At 41.1% G+C, this 12,403-nt stretch overlaps 1 protein-coding gene across 1 annotated transcript in view; it reads right to left on the bottom strand.

The window, feature by feature from the left end:
- Positions 1–10,548: 10,548 nt before the first annotated feature.
- tgfbr2b (transforming growth factor beta receptor 2b) overlaps positions 10,549–12,403 on the bottom strand; it is a 233,139-nt gene continuing 231,284 nt past the window's right edge. The window contains exon 11 of the transcript XR_012596364.1: positions 10,549–10,692. The gene's annotated coding sequence lies outside the window, so the exon portion shown is untranslated. The remainder of the gene's footprint in view (positions 10,693–12,403) is intronic.

Raw genomic sequence — 12,403 nt, 5'->3', positions numbered from 1 at the left:
ATACACCTATTTTTCATAGCTTCTGATGAAACTGGATGTCTCCTCTCTTCTGTTGTAATTTGAAGATATTGTAATTTATTTAGTTCTATTATAGTTTTTTTTTACTCCCTGTGATTTTTTAAAATGTTTTCTCTCTAGTCAGTCGCTTATTTTGGTAATGGCACACAGTACATTTCTCCTGCAAATGGCTCTTGTAATGCTGAAACACAAATGAAATAAATAGGGCTGTTATTGAAAAACAGTTAAAAACACATAACAATGACAATATTGTTCATAAACCCTCACAGGTACTGCATTTAGCATAAATAATATGCTCAAATCATAACATGGCAAACTGCAGCCCAACAGGCAACAACAGCTGTCAGTGTGTCAGTGTGCTGACTTGACTATGACTTGCCCCAAACTGCATGTGATTATCATAAAGTGGGCATGTCTGTAAAGGGGAGACTCGTGGGTACCCATAGAACCCATTTTCATTCACATATCTTGAGGTCAGAGGTCAAGAGACCCCTTTGAAAATGGCCATGCCAGTTTTTCCTCGCCAAAATTTAGCACAAGTTTGGAGCGTTATTTAACCTCCTTCGTGGCAAGCTAGACATGACATGGTTGGTACCAATGGATTCCTTAGGTTTTTTAGCTTCATATGATGTCAGTATCTTCACTCCAGCTTTAAAATTGAGCCCACTACAAATGGCAAGCGTTGACGAAATTAGTGGCTTTAAAACGAATTTGCGTTAACGCGTTATTATCGCATTAACTTTGTGCTGGGCTCAAATAAGGCACAAACAATGAGGGACTCTTGCTCTGTCCTTAGCTTTAGGTGCAGTTTAAAGTTAAAACAAGTTTAAACCTGGGTTGTCCTGAAACAAATCACATACACTCTAAAAACCCTCTTCTGTGTCCTCAGAGAGGCTCGGGTCCAAAGTGCAGCTGTGTTTCTTGTAGAAATCCCCTAAATGCCACTAGAGGTCATCATGTCTTCGGTTAAGTGGTTTAAGATGAATCTGTTGCTCGCATAATTTAACGTCATGTAGTTAATGAAAAACACACTCAATAAAATATTTTCGGAGGCAAATTGTACCACTGGTTCAGGCAATGTAATGTCAAAAACATTCCCCGGTTTAAAATATGTTTTTATTTACAACCAACCAACAACCTCTGGAAATGATCCCCCAGGTTGAGAACCCCTGGTTTAGCTGATGCAGCATGAGTCCATTGAGTGTGTACAAGAGGACAAGAGTAACCTCAAGTTACTCGCAATTGTTACAAATGAGGATCAAGCTCTCGATGTCTACATCCAGATAATTCATTTAACTAATGGATGATTTCAATGACAAGAAGTTATTCATTCACAATCACTCTGATTTATTTCTTCACACCATGAAAGTGACCAGTCAGCCAGGCCAGGAAGGTGAAACGTTGCTTTAAGTGGAGTAGTGAGCGGACGGTCAAACCTAATTACTATTTCCTTTCCCACACGCTGTCATCGCTACTCTAAACTCTGCTGCCAGTGCAGAGCAAGTAGAGGCTGCGGCTGTTAAGCCTTTTCATCTTGCAGGCCTAGTAAAATTCAGTGTGAATGGAAAGGTGAACTTTTTCAGATGACCAGTGAGATCCAGTCTCGAAACATGTGGGAAAGTAGAAGGAGTTAGCACCAATTACTGTATCAACTTGAAAGGTTTTCTTTTCTTACTAGTCAGTGACATGCAATTAATTAAATATTTATTGGAAAGATACATAGAGCGCGTGTTTCTGACTGAACGCCTCTTGGATATGGATGTGACATGCGACAATCTAGTTGTCACGGCTGATTCTCTGTCTGCTTCTTGCTCACTCGTCTTCCTGTGTTTTCCAGCCTCAAACAGACCAAAACAAATGATGAGTTTGGGTTTGACTTAAAGGGATAGTTCGAGTGTTTTGAAGTGGGGTTGTATGTGGTACTTATCCATAGTAGTTGTATTACTTAAAGTAGATGACGGTCGGCACGCCCCCAGTTTGGAGAAACAGACAGGAGCAACGGCGCCGGAGCAAAGCAATACAGTGCTGTTGACAGAGGCAGCAGAAACACTTATTTTAGCCTCCTAAAAGAAAGGCTCACTTAAAATTTTTTTTTTATATTAGTTTACATGTGCGCTATATTTAGAATATTTTTACCACTTTATCCTGCCGTCAGACAGCCCATTCTGATGGGGAACTGAACTATCTATGCTCTCTCCAAAGCCAGCAGGCTCAGATGACAAAGACAGTATTGATACGTTTCACTGTCAGTTCGCCTTTGGAAAATATTCTAAATATAGTGTACACTTAAACGGATATAGATTTTTTTTAGGTGGGCCTTTCTTTTAGGTGGCTAAAACACGTTTTTCTGCCATCCCCGTTCACAGCAGTACATTGCTTTGCTCCGATGTCGGTGCTTCTGTCTGTTTCTCAATGCTGGGGGCTTGACGACCGCCATCTACTGTAGTGATTGCACCTACTTTGGATAAGTACCTTATAAAACCCACTCCATATTTGAAGCACAAGTTGCGACCACTTACGTGTCATGTACAACAGGCTGGTCCTGATTTTTATGCAGTTTTTTCATGCAGTGGCTTTCAGTTCATGCGATGTACTTACCAGTAACTCATGATCACCTAAAGGCAAACATACATCTGGTAAATACCATGAAGTGGTTGACAAGGACTGTATTAATGCGTCATCATGCAACTGAGCAACCAGCACTCAGTCGTTTGTGGGATGTTGAGGGCTGTGAAGGATACATTGTGGGTGACTGTTATCTCCCTCACATCTATATTCCCTGTCTCTCACCCCACGGCCAATCACATGTGATCACATTGTCCTGCGGCTCTGCCCGCTGCCTTTCATTTCTATGGAAATGTCATTTCATAACTTGAAAAAATGTGAAGTTGGGGCCAAAAAGTTCAAAGAAACGTATTCAAATGTACGCCATCATTTTAGTATCATGGAGTGTCGTTCTGGTGATTAGCTCACAGCAATGCTCTCATACGGCAATGCTCTCATACGGCAATGCTCTCATACGGCAATGCTCTCATACGGCAATGCTCTCATATGGCAGTTACAGCCGATAACGCGGTCCCGACCAACAGCGCCGTTGCGGAAGCGTAGCACCCACCCTCCGGTAACCCCCTCTAACACGCTCTCATCCCAGCTTGTCACAAAGGCCCTGTTCAGATCTGGCATTAACATGCGTCCTGAGTGATCCGAACACAAGTGGACAGCTCTAAGTACGTCTGTTCACACCTGGCATTATAATGCGTCTCCACATGCGTCTCCAGTGTCTCCATTTGTGATCTGGTCTCACTTCCCCGCTCTATATGCAAATAAACACGTAGTCAACACATGGCTAATACAGCAGACGTAGTGACGTAATATTACATGAATGTCAGTAGTAATATCCTACATATTCGTGAATTTGGGTACATTTTATTGACATCAAAATAAAAGGTTATTATACCGGCGGACCCCGGGACCTCCGTGCTGCCAGCACCGCTGCCTTTGCCAGGAAACAGCAAGGTACAGAACTCCAGACAGCTGGGGATGAGAGAGAGCGAGCGGGCGAGTGGCGGGGCTGGTATCAGCTCCGTGCAAAGCAGCGGAACAAAAACATCGACACATCTCCTACAGTATGATAATAATGCACTTTCCGTGCCTAGTCTGATGTCTGCAGATATGTAGCCTACAGATAAGATATATTTTAATAAAATACAGTTGTACCGACAGAATACAGTAGAGCACAGAAGCTGTTTCCATGCTTTTTCCCTTTAAGTTAGATTTTGAACAGATAAAAAATGTGCGATTAATTTGCGATTAATCGTGACTAAATATTTTAATCGATTGACAGCCCTAGTACATATCAATTACAACATTATACAATAATATAATCATATAGATCATATCATTATATCGTTTTACAAATTCTGATGGTTAATTCAAGTAATCACATCTCTTTTAATGACATGATCTGTGTGGGTGGACCTGGGTCGATTGTTATTCCATCCCTGCTCCCAGAGGGTGATGGAGGAGACATCCCACACATCAATATGGGAAGTGTTTGCACAAAAATAATCACAGCATACAAATCATATATTTTCACATCATTACTACACTGATACATTCATTATACTGGTGTTTATACAGTAGGACTGTTCATGTTTATGAATACATATTGTGAAGTAGACAGTGTGGGGATAATGCTCCTCTCCTCTGCAGTGCTGCTGTTTCCCTCCGGGTCCACATGTTTAGAGCAGCATTTACAGGAACATGCTGGTTCACCTCCTTCTCTTCATTTGCCTGATAATGACAAACTAAATGTTGAACAGAAAGTTCCTAAGTGTCAGATTAACCAACACGGTCTCACGGCAGTTCGTGAAATAGTCACAATTATTATTATTATTTTTTTTTTACTTTATTTATATGTTTTTCAACAAAGTTACACACGTTCCAACAAAAACACAACCCTCCACCCTCTCCGGGCAGCCAAAGAGTCAACAAAATGGAGAAAATAACAACAAATAATTGAACGAATAGATAAATAATAATTAAAAGAGTAATAATAATGATAATGATAATAATAATAATAATAATAATAATAATAATGAAAAATAATAATTAAAAATAGAAATACATTTAAAAAATATAGAAAAGATGGTTAAATAAACGTGTATGAAAACAAAGGGACTATGTTTGTTGTTACATTAGAACCACCAATAATTTATTACAAAAGTATACATATATACAGTATATTCACATGTATATATATACATATAAAGACATAGTCAAGAAATTTAATCTCTCTGATTCGTGTACGTTGACACGAATTTCCCTTTTTTTTGTGACGCTCAACAACGTATTTTTCATGCGTTTTCCTACAAATGTCCAGCAACACGTGACGAAAGTGTCAATTTCCACCCCAGTCTTTTCAAAATAAAACCACTTAGTTAGGTTAAGGAAAAGATCGTGGTCATCCATTGAGCCCATAGAGCCGGTGCAGTAGCGTTTCCTTTAACTCCGCCTCCCAGCCCTCGCTCCAGCCTCTGTCTGGGTCTCATTCACATGAACGGAGGAAGGGAAATAACTCTGGATTCGGCTATTGGTGCATTTTACAACTTTTAGGACCTAATGATGATTTAAATAAGGACTATTCAAGTGTTCGAACTGGGAAGTTGATTTACCTAAAAAAAAAAATTATCCGCTGAGTTACAGACGTCTCTTTCCCAATGTAAGTCAATGGGAAAAAGTCTGTTTGGGCCCAATGGCGTCACGTGACGGACACGGAAGTTGTATAGTACCGCTGTTTGGCCACTACGGAAATTTGCTTCAAAGCCCGGCGCTCTTCCTGGGGGCTTGCTGCCAAGGGGGGCCCTGCCACTCCTGCGCCGCTCACTGAAGATTGCGTGGGGTGTCAGGTAGTGCTGGACGCCGCCTCATATACTGTGGTAACGCACGTATTAGTTATAGGCATGTCTTGATTGGACGGCCGCATTTATGCAAATCTCAGGGGGCGAACACGTGCGTGTGATTGCGGAAGAGTATTACCCAGTAGAGTCCAGTAGAGTCCAGTAGAGTCCAGTAGAGGGCAGAGCCTGTGTGAGTTAGAACTATACATTTTTTCCCTTGGTAGCACACCAAAGAAACTTGTGGCCTGTCTGGTCACTTACAGCCAAACACTGGAAGAGTAAGTGCTCTAACAAGCTCAGTGCTGAGGGCCGGTAGTAAGTGCTGTAGGAGTCACACTGAATCGACAGAAAAGCGAGTGGGCGAGACGTGAAACCACTGGAATATGAACTAAGGAGAGGTGAAGTGGAAAAGGTTGAAAACATCCCGAACAGCCTCAGGCTTCGTTCCAAGCGGAGGACTTTCTTCGGCTCTGCCCTCTCGCAGTTTTCACAGAGCTCGTTTTACCGACCTCAAAGGGAAGCTGGCCAGCAGCACTGTGAAGAGGATTTTGAGAGGGCTTTCGTAGGACCTCAGGAACATCTGTGTTCATTCATCTGCCGTGCTGCAGAGTACCTGATTTCAAGCACCACTTGTTGGTCCACGTGCATGGCCTTATAGTAGACACGGTGCTTGGTAGAGAGACACTGGTGAAGAGCGTGCTGTGTTTAGCCTCAGTGCGAAACTGTGATCTCATTATAAATTAATATATGGCTATTAAATTAGCATTGGACAGCCTCAGGTATGATCTCTTATGTCCCTCTAATTAGTGACAGTATCAGGTATCATAACCAGGGCCGCCGATACCGGGGAACACCAGGTTAGTTGGCCTGGGTCAAGGGAGGGCCCTCTATTAGGGCTGGTAAAATATTCTCCCTTAAAGGGAGATTTGTCAAGTGTTTAATACTCTTACCAACATGGGAGTGGGCAAATATGCTGCTTTATGCAAATGTGTGTATACATTTATTATTGGAAATCAATGAACAACACAAAACAATGACAAATATTATCCAGAAACCCTCACAGGTACTGCATTTAGCATTAAAAAAAAATGCTCAAATCATAACATGGCAAACTGCAGCCCAACAGGCAACAACAGCTGTCAGTGTGTCAGTGTGCTGACTTGACTATGATCTGCCTCCAAACTGCATGTGATTATCATAAAGTGGGCATGTCTGTAAAGGGAGACTCGTGGGTACCCATAGAACCCATTTTCATTCACATATCTGGAGGTCAGAGGTCAAGGGACCCTTCTGCGATCTAGCATGGCCGCCATTCCTGCGGTGGCATGTCGTGGTGACTCTACCGTCTAACTGTGTTAACTGGTGACTTTCAGCCGAAAGCGTCCGTGGTTGCTCGTAGTGACTTACATAAAAGGCCGGCGTAGATAATAAACACAGATGAGTATGCATTTAAAATGGATTGAAGTCAGACTGAAGGCTTTTACGAGGCGCCTACATGTTCTGTTTGTGTTTACAACAGCTGCGGTCACTACGAGCAACCGTGACGCATTCGGTTGAGAGTCACTAGTTAACACTTTGTACTTTGTACTACTCTGTTTGTGATGCCGACCGATTAGTGATGTTTACTTTGTGGTCATTAGGTTGCCCTGGTTAGAGAACAACGTTATGTTTCACAATAACGCCACAGTTAGTTGATTTGAGTTAATTGTGGGACCACCGCAGACGCCTTTAGCCCACCAACGTTAGCTAAGCTACCTAAGCAGTGTTAACTTAGCTGATGTTACTTGTTTCAGGCTAACGTTAGGCAGCTGAAAACTGCTCAGGTTCTTCCCAAACCCAAAACATTTTATCGCAATTAATCGCATGATTTTCCATAGTTAATTGTGATTAATCACACATTTTTTTTTATTTGTTCAAAATGTACTTTAAAGGGAGATTTTGTCAAATATTTATTGCTAAAATATGTTTGTTTTATGCAAATGTATATATATATTTATTATTTGAAATCAATTAACAACACAAAACAATGACAAATATTGTCCAGAAACCCTCACAGGTACTGCATTTAGCATAAAAGATATGCTCAAATCATAACATGGCAAACTGCAGCCCAACAGGCAACAACAGCTGTCAGTGTGTCAGTGTGCTGACTTGAATATGACTTGCCCAAAACTGCATGTGATTATCATAAAGTGGGCATGTCTGTAAAGGGGAGACTCGTGGGTACCCATAGAACCCATTTTCATTCACATATCTGGAGGTCAGAGGTCAAGGGACCCCTTTGAAAATGACTTGCTCGCCAAAATCTAGCGCAAGTTTGGAGCGCACCAAGTTTTTTAGCGCACCTTCCAAAGCTGGTTGATAACTAAATAAAGAACTATTTTCACTTCAGTGTGCCCTCAAGTTATGAATCTTCTGCATCTTTCTATTTACCGCAATCATGATTGAATGCTGTCTCGACCTTTGCCACATCTAAGACAGATAAGAGTTTTCTATTAGCAGAAGAAGAGGCAAGAAAGGAATTCCAAGGACGAAAGGGAAGTAAAGAAGGGGGAGAGATAAAAGATATATGATTGAGTTTTTCATTACTGGTAGATGCAACATATGGCAGAGGTGCTGACATAACGCCGTGTTGCTGTGATACAAAATGCAAAGAGACGATTAAGTTTGATGACTCACTAACTGAAAAGCCATGAACGCGTCTCCTCCGCTATTAGATAATTAAATTGCTCCAGTGGGTTCTTCTTTGGAGGCTTAGTAGTTTTAAAAAAAAAGAAATAAACAGATTAGTGGGAGGGCTGGCTGGAGATTGCACATCTCCTGGATCTAATTGCCACTCAGGACGCTCAGACGTGGTTAATGCAGCCTCCCATGAGCATCTCTTAAATGCATCTTTCATTTGGTGTAATGAATTTGTTGGAATTTGAGGAGGAAGCACACACATACGCAGATGTATTAACCACATAAGCTCATAAACATCATATCGGCTTGTTATGTCACTGGGGGCAGGGGGGTTCTTATCTTAAGCCGAACCCACCGTGGACATTCACTACACAATGGTCCAGCCTCAGCTCCTGCTCATATACTGTGTAAATGCAAATGAATGAGAGAGGAGTGTGTGTGTGTGTGGGTGCAGTTTTTTGCAGCACATTACAATATTGTTATTCAACAGACCTTTAGTAGGATGAGGAAGGTTTCATAAATAGAAATATATTTAGTGCCGTGAAAACAAAAGGAAGTAACATTTGAGCTATAAGTAGAATATATAATAGTACAATGTTGAATCGACTGAATGAATCAGGTGTCTCTAGTCGATGTAGAAGGAAGTAATTATGAAGGAAGCACTCAATTGATCAAAGCGATTAAGTAACACACGCTTTTCTAAAAGTCATCCTTTGTCATCCTGATGCTCGGCATCAAACGCCCGGAAATTCTTTTCTTGATTTTTTTTCTCAAACAGTGTGACATTTGTGCATCTTCAACGGACTTTTTCTTGCAGGAAATACGGGCCCGCTGACTGACTTTACTGTCCTTCAGAGGCCAGTTGTAGTTTTAGGGCTAGAGTGAAGACACAGATATCATATGATCGTATCATTTGGTGGTTTGGGCAAAAAACCTTGCAGTTTTTTTTTCATGCAGTTTAAATGGTTTTTTTCTCCTATTCTAAAATGATGTGTTTAAATATTTCTGCATACTGGGGTCTCTAAACAGTCTTAGGATTACATAAATTGTGTATCACTGTAAAGCTGAGACTCTTGTGGATCCAATGAGCCCAACTGTATTCATGTGTGATGATGTTAGTCCCCATAGGAGACATTTCATTGTAGTGAGACCATTTTTTTTAAACTTGACCTCACTGTATACAATGACCTGTGGTGACCTCTAGGATAATCACAGCCTCGTGAAACTTTACAGCCACAAACTAGAGACCTAGAGCAGTGGTTCTCAAACTGTGGTACGCGTACCACTGGTGGTACTGAACTGACTTTAGTTCCCTGGTCAGCAGTGATCCAGTGTTTGTGTCCGGGGAGTTTATTGTGATGGAACGGAAGGCGTGAAGCGGTGAAGCGCTGCAGACTGAGCCTCTGTGTTATTAATTTATTATCTTCATAAAGTATAGGAGCAACGTAGGCTAACCCTCAGCTACACCAGCTAAAACTAAAGCTGGCAGTAGGCTGTGTAGTCAGACTGTTTAGGGTTAGTTTGTCAAATATGAGTCATATTGAGGGCAGAGGACAGGAGGGCAAAGGACAGGAGGGTAGAGGGCAGGAGGACAGAGGACAGGAGGAAGGACTGTTACTGTCTGATGTCTGTGTTCTTCAATCTTTATAAACTTTACTCAGTATTTTCATGTCAGGAATATGATTTATTTTATTAACATGTTAGATTGTTTCCAGTGAGATATTAAGGAGTTTATCTGGTGACTTTGCTGTTGTAGACATTACTGTTGCTGCTCTAGAAACAACATTTAGCCCAGTTATATTTTAAAATACAGTATATGTATATGTATAGCTAATATGCACACTTCAATATTTGTTTATTTATCGCAAGTCATATCGTCATGGCAATATTGAACAGTGTTATCGCACATGGCAGATGTTCCTCATATGGGCAGGCCTAGTGTGAGAGGCTTCCTCTTGCGTAGTATGAGAGTTGTGTGGAAGAGTTTAAGTGCCAGTTCTATTGCTCCCCCTTTGTACAGCATGGCTGACAAAAGTCAACAATAAGTAATATACTTATTAGGAATAAATTTTCCTCCTGCGTGAACTGTGCATTGCCGAATAGGGTAGGCCTACGCTACTGTATTTTAACATCGGTCATTATGGTGGTACTTGGAGAGCCAAATATTTTCTGAGGTGGTACTTGGTGAAAAAAGTTTGAGAACCACTGACCTAGAGCATTCAGAGGATGGATGGCTTTCCTAGCTAGATTGACAATAAGGGGGTTTCTGAGCAGTTTACACAACAGAAGTGCTCGCCATCCGATCGCCGAATAATGCAATTCTTGCAAAAATCTCCAAATGTCAAAAGGTTTTGATTCCAAATCACAGCATGGCTTTTTCTATGGTGTTCCACACGGTCTTGGTGTCTTAATGTGGTATTTTGGAGGGATTATTGATCATTTTTATCAATTCTCGACAGATTAAAAAATGGTTAAATTTAGCACCAAATCTGTGTAACAAATGGTATCAACCCAATAATTGCTGCAACAACTTATGAGACATAATAGAGCATGGGGATGACCATCATATGCTTCGATCATAATGTTCTAAACCCTTATACACTTTTACAATTAATTTTAAATAATTAATTAATGTTTATTTCTGATTTAGAACAACTTGACACACCGTGTTGGCTGCATCTCAAATTAATCTTCAGGTTCCCAGCTTTCAGATGATGTACACCACTTCTATGTGACATCTACTGTTGACCTGCTATCTCCCCCTATAAAGACCCCTTGTACCCCCCTAAAAAAAGACAAAAACAGGTCTATTGTGGGACTCAGAGGGTTAAAGATCTGCATGCGTGGGAACTGCATTCAATCTGAGACTCAGAGTGCGTTATTCATCTCGCTATAATGTCAAACAGGTCATGCTTGCGGCAATGCAAACATTTGCTGGACGCCCTGATTGTCACGTTCAATATAGCAAATACAGCTCGTACAAAGAGCTGCTAACGTTTAAGAAAACAAAGGTGAAAGGAAGAGGAAAGATTAAAAAAAAAAAAAAACACGATATGTTGAGCTTCTGAAGGAACTCTGTGTTCTGGATTGATAAAGCAGAAAAAAACACACACAAACATGCATTGTCTGTCTTGTGCACAATAAAAGCAGCAGAGAAAATGTGACGTTCTGCAGCAGAACTGTATCTGTGCAGACTTGTAATTAACATCCTTTCCAGTTTGTGCTTAAATCCTCCTTTGCTGCATGAAGGAGATAAAAAAATGGGCAGCTTGTTTGGCGGATGTGGAGGGTAAAAAAAGAAAAAAAAAGCAGAACACAATCAAGCCAATTGCGTCTGAGACATTACTTTGAACTGGCAGTGTGTCGGTTAATTAGTTCACAGTGCAAAAATGTCTTTATATATAACTTCCATTGAATTTAGTTACTGACTGTATCAGTGCAGTATATCCGTTTTGCAAATGAGTGAAGGTGTTCTCTGCTGTTAATTACAACATGTTTAGGTTTTCATTGTTCCATCAGGTCTGTTGCGTTTTTCAATAAGGAACATATGGTATAGTTTCACCACCTTTGTATTACTAAGGGTGGAGTATTTCCCTTTCCTGTTGATCATGCATATGCTTTTATAGGAAGCCAAAGAAAAACAAAGCAACAGCCAACCAAAACATGCTGCTTATGTAAATTGTTGTACTCAGAAAGAGCAAAAACACTGCTGCTAGTATTTTTATTAAAAGGGCATTCCAGTTGTTTTATACATCAAAGTTAGTTTACTAGTCACGAGGAGTACCACTCTGCCTGTGAAAGCAAGACCTCCTTGTTGGCTGTCGAGGAGAAAAATAAAGATGTCTTTGTGATTACATAAGTTGAAATGGTATAGAGTGCTGCAGGGATTGATGTATTTGTGTAGGCCATCCAGGAAGTTAGTGTCGCCCTGGGTTTCCTCGACAAAAAGACAATGGGATTTTACATTTCTCACTGTACTGCAGGCTGGAATTCGCTGCACTACAGTAAGTCACATGTAAGAGCTAAATTCTTTTAAGATGGAGCTCCTCACAGACGGTATGTTTTCAACATGGAGGGAACTCGGAGCTTTTGGCTGCTGCTTCTTTTTCAACCCACTGTGAGGGAGACGGCTCAAAATTGCTGGCAGTAGCTGCGTGTCGTGTTCACACTGTCAGATCTGAAGGGGGTGTTCCTCTTCCCTCCCTTTACTCACCCTCCCTCCCTCTCTCTCTCTCTCTCTCTCTCTCTCTCTCTCTCTCTCTCTCTCTCTCTCCTCTCTCTCTCTCACACGATGCATGAATCCA

The sequence above is a fragment of the Sebastes fasciatus genome, chromosome 12 (assembly GCF_043250625.1).
Source record: "Sebastes fasciatus isolate fSebFas1 chromosome 12, fSebFas1.pri, whole genome shotgun sequence".
NCBI lineage: Eukaryota > Metazoa > Chordata > Actinopteri > Perciformes > Sebastidae > Sebastes > Sebastes fasciatus.
This window is presented reverse-complemented; position numbering and strand designations above follow the sequence as displayed.